We start from the raw sequence: 5,408 nt of genomic DNA, 5'->3' as shown, positions 1-5,408 counted from the left end.
TGTATTAATATCAATGATCATGCATGTTATTAATACTTTGTTAACGGATTCTTATGTACTATTCTCCATTTATGCTCCTGAAAATAGGAAATCAGTGAGAAGGCAAGACAAAGCCAGTCTTTCAACGAATACCCTCACCATTTAGGAGCCAAATCATATGTTGAAATGAATATTGTATGGCGTAGAAAAGGGTATATTCCCACAGCATCTTCAGCATCCAGTACTTCATCTTGTTCTTCGGTTGTGTCTAGTTTGTCGGATAGGACATATGCTTAGCTTCTAGCAAGATCAATAGAAGATGATAAGAGAAATCCTTATTTGCCGGAAGAGAAAACAAGAGTGGTGAAAGAATCCATTGTAAGTATATAATAAGTCTTTATTTCAATTTTGAATATATTTTGTTAAGTTTATGTATTGCAACCAAAGTTTTCTAACTTGAAGTCTTTTTGTAGGATAATTAGAGAAATCAACAAGCTGATGGAAAATTTGTTCCTAATAGGCATGATGATATCTTATCTCGTGCACTTGGGAAAAAAATATTGTAATGGTCGGGCAATAGCATTTGGCAGTGGGATTGACATTAAACCGTAGTGGCCAACGTGGTAGGGAAATCGGAGATGCTGAGTTGGAAGAATTAGAGGCAAGAGTAGCCCGGAGGGTACGAGAGGAGACTATGCAGGAGATGGACTCTAAAATGGATTCCATGGTTCAAGAGAAGTTTATGTTATTTGATAAACATATTGGTATTCAAATTAAAACTGAATTGATGGAAATGAATAACATAGGCCGAACGACTCCACAAAATCCTAGTAGTTGCCAATTAGTGGGTGATGATCCATTTGCAAACATATAGGTATCCAAAACTTTGTTATTTTATTTTTTAAATTTTTTTTTTTATTTTTTTTTTGTAATAATTTATGACTACGATATACTTTTAACTTTGTAACTCAATTTTCTTTTTTTTTTAATGATTTTTTTCTATCTTTGTAAGGAACCGGTTCCATGTCGGCTATCATTGTTGAAAAATGACTCTAAGAAAGTCATTGTCGCTGAAGGTACATATTATCCGGAGTTAATCCTTGATCATCATAGTAACCTCCTTCCAGATCACGTGAGGGTAAGTGTTGATGATTTTTTTGACGCGTTCAATGAATTCTCAGTTCTAGTTCTTTCTTCAGTCATCAAGAAACTTAAGCATGCTCACGGTACCTTTACCCAATGGCCGAAAGACTTGGTTTCACTCATGCATGACAAGGTAAATAATTTTTATAACAATTTACATAGTTTGCCATACAAAATATAGAAAATTGTTGAATAGATTTGCTTTAATATTGATTAGGAATTCATATCAAATAAGAACGATGATAACAACAAAGCGGCCAAAGAAAACATGCAAGACAAAGTGAAAGTAGTTGAAAGTGGTCCCGAAACAAAAGAGTCCAACACCAATCCCAAAAAAGTTTTTCTTATGGATTATGCTTTGGAAAACTTGTTTCAGAAGTTTGGGTCTTTGAATAGTTTGTTATCTTCATTACCCGAAGGTGAAACTATTAAGGTAAAGGTTGATGCTTGGACCTTTAGTTATGAAGACAGTAAGGACATCATTATCGGACGTGAAGATGTCAATCAACTTCTCACGAGAGCATGGCTGAATATTTCAATTTTGCAAGTTTTTATGATGTAAGATATTCAAATTTCACTCTTCCCATATATACTTTATTACCATTTATAATGTTATTACATGATATATATGTAGAGCCTTGAGTGACATACTCGATACGGTGGATGTGGCTTCCATTGGATTCATGTGTCCGGAAATGATTTCAGAAACCTATTTGCATAGTGATGCAGATCGTATCCTACTATACATGACACATGTGATGGAAAAACAAAAATCTAAGCAGTTCATCTTATGCCCATACCATGAAAAGTATAAACTTTGAACTGGTATTTATTTGAACTTTGCAAATTGTTGATATTATTTTACTCATTTACAAATGTGTGTCTAATTTATTATGTAGGAATCATTGGATTCTTTTGGTCTTATGCATGGCTAAGCGTGAAGTCATCATCTTTGATTCTTTGAAGCAGAAGCGAAATTTAGCAACTAAGTTTGCAATGACAAAGTAAGTCTAGTTTGTTATTAATGTCATGATTTTATGTGTGTGTAAGGATAATAGATGGTTTTACATATTATGTATAAATATGTTATTTGTTTCAAATGTGTAGTGCTTTTCGAAGTTTCAAGGCATTAAGTGGACAATCTAGGGGAAGTAAATTGACATGGAATTTGGTACAGATGACCTTAATTTCTTACCCTAACTTTTAGTTTGTTAATAATTTAAGTATAGCAATTTAATTTAACTTATAAATATATTACATGTAGTGTCCTCAACAATTGGGTGGACGTGAGTGTGGCTACTTGAAATACTTGAATTAAAACTTATAAATATATTACATGCGTTATATGTACGAAATACTTGAACATCATCATAGCAGTGAGGATCTTATCAAGGTATGAGTTGTCAAATATTTCATTTTTGTTTGATAAATACAATTTAATGTTAGCTACTATCTTGAATTAAAACTTTCCACTTGTATATTTGTTGTGTTGAAAGGATTTTTCAAGAACTACACCGTATATCGAGGAGGAGATAAATGAGATTCGAGATATTTGGGCAGAGTATTTTATATGTAATGTTGAACTTTAGATTTACACTTAGCGCATGTTGGGCTCTTGTTTTGGATTATAGGCTTGACATGAATGATTTTGGTTAATTGGTGTTCAAATGATGAGTATAATGTGTATGCTATTGAGATGTAAATTATAGGACAAGTTGTCAATATAATGCCATCATTCCCAATTTTATGGGTAGGCCAAAATACAAAGGAGACTCTGCCGAAATTTACATTTGCATTGATTAATATTGGATTTTAATTTCAATTATTGGCGTTAGCATATTACTTTATACCACTAGCAAGGAAAACAGGTACTACAAACATATACAAGCAATTATTTTAATTTTAAAAAAAAAATTCACATAATTTGGGTCACTCATTAAACAAACAAGTGACGCAAATAAAGCAATTTTGTATTGTCTAGTCAGTCATTTGCGTCACTCCTATATAAACAAGTGACACAAATAACAAACAAGAAGTTGCTCAGAACAGCTATTTGTGTCACTCCTTTATAAAGGAGCGATGCAAATAACTCTTATTTGCGTCACTTGTTTATAAAGGAGTGACGCAAATGACTCTTATTTGCGTCACGCATAGGAGCGACGCAAATGACTTTTAAATCATTTGCGTCACAAGCAGTTGCGTTGCTCATAGAAACGACGCAAATACGCTATAAATGAGCGACACAAATGAGCCTTTTTATACTAGTAGAGCTTTCCATTTCTCTTCACAACCATTGATTTGCATATTGTTCCCGAGTTGCTACAATTGTCATGATTACTGCTGATCCCCGTTCGTAGTGCTTTATTTGTTTGGTTTCTTTGTTTGTTAGTTGTTAGTGTTCTCTCTTTATCTTTGACTTCGACCTAGCTTAGGCACATAATTGAGAGTGCTTGAACATTACCGTTCCTTTGGATTGGACCCTTGACTTGCCTCTATACTAGTATATAGGTTTGTTAAGTGTTTATAAATTTAGTTTGACCGAGGGAGGATTAGTTTCAAGGACCTAGTTCCACCCCTCGTCAAATATACAAAGGTCCACCTCAGTATCATATGAATGGCCTAAACAATAACAAGTCATTAGAACTACCCAAAATGGGGGGCTGCAAGACTTGTGAAATATCAAGAATGCGCATAACCTGACACATGGGGGCTCTAATATCCGCAAAAAAATAAAAAATAAAATGAGATGTTCATGCCATTCGAACTACTTTCTGGAATTTCCTAAGCTACAAATGGTTTACGTAGATCTCGAGCCTTACAATTTTCAAATGCATCACAATGATTTAATAATCATTTTGTTCCTTTGAAAACTAAGTTTGCAACTAAACTTGGCCATTAAACAGGTTACATATTCGAGCCATTTTCTAGTTCAACTTCAAAAACTAATCTTAGTGCATAATTGTTGTTTAGATAATTCAATTTACTCTAAAGGTCAGAGAGTATGACTAGTATAGATCAAAGAAACAAAATCATGATACACAAAAAAAAAAAAAAAAAAAAAAAAATAACTCTTGTTGATACGAAAGTTTAGTACTCAATCATTCATCATGAAAATTGTATCAAGGCACTTTATTAACATAAGACAAATAATTTTATGAGTTAGAATGTAAACAAAAGACTCTTAAATTCTAAATTAAGGAGTCTTCATTTAAAATTATTCTCCATTTTTGCACACATTGGAATTTCTCAAGGAGGATAACATCTACTATCTCAAGCTTCAAAATAGTGACAAATTTTAACTCAAAAGAAAGAATTCAAAAGTTGTAAGAATAGACAAAAAATTTGAACAACATTTCATTTTTCTTCTCATTTTTTCTAATGAATGACCAATATTACTAGACTTAGCAAATTTCCTTTGTTAAAACTATGAATGGTCAAAAACGATTTAAACACACTAGTTTAATCGTTTCCAAGATCCTAGTTGTTATCATAATAAGAAGAAACACAGGATTTTTAGACCCATTTCAAGCAACATGAAAGGGTCTAATTATTAACAACAAGAAAATCATCGAAGTCACCCAACACTGGGGGCTACAACATTCGAAAATATAAAATGGGGGCTTATGAACCCGAAATATAACCAAGCTACATCAGTTCGATGATCTCTTTAAGCATTTCCTAAACTAACTAGTTTTGTGCAAATCTTGAAATCACAGTTTTGTAAGTGGATAATAATAACCATCGCTTATTTTTATCATTGATAAAGCCAATTTTAAAACTTACGCATGAAAAAAAATAAACATGAGTCGCAAGAAAAAATTCTAATATTATCAAAGTTCAAAATTTCATTTATAATTTTAATGCATAATTTTTTGTTCAAAACACATCAATTTACATTAAAATTAACAAGTATAGTCTATGTGAGCAAAAAAGAGAAATAAAGTTCAAGCAAAAATTTAAAATTAGAATGAAAAAAAAAACACATATATGCTTGACATGCTCATACAGGATCAATACTTTACAACTTCGCATGAAATTTGTTGCAATATATTTCTTAAAACAACGACAAACAAACAAAATAATGAAAACAAGTCGAATTGAAAACCTCAACTCCAAGTTAGGATTATTCATTTGATTTCTCCATTTTATTGACAAAGATCATTGTCTGGTAAAATAAAAGGAGCAAGATTTACCCTCCTTAGCTTTAAACGACAACCAAAAAATGGGAAGAGTTCAAAATTGGAGAAAGAGGAGAAGAAGAAAGTGAGCTGCAGATCGCGCTTCTC

The 5,408-nt window shown here is 32.3% G+C and overlaps 1 long non-coding RNA gene across 1 annotated transcript; it reads left to right on the top strand.

Moving 5' to 3' along the window:
• Positions 1 to 1,602: 1,602 nt before the first annotated feature.
• Positions 1,603 to 2,094, top strand: LOC110739354. Its single transcript, XR_002514773.1, has 3 exons — positions 1,603 to 1,680; positions 1,757 to 1,930; positions 2,022 to 2,094. It is a non-coding gene; the product is annotated as an uncharacterized LOC110739354 (long non-coding RNA).
• Positions 2,095 to 5,408: the final 3,314 nt, after the last annotated feature.

Source organism: Chenopodium quinoa, unplaced genomic scaffold (assembly GCF_001683475.1).
Source record: "Chenopodium quinoa cultivar QQ74 unplaced genomic scaffold, ASM168347v1, whole genome shotgun sequence".
In the NCBI taxonomy this organism is placed as follows: domain Eukaryota; kingdom Viridiplantae; phylum Streptophyta; class Magnoliopsida; order Caryophyllales; family Amaranthaceae; genus Chenopodium; species Chenopodium quinoa.
This window is presented reverse-complemented; position numbering and strand designations above follow the sequence as displayed.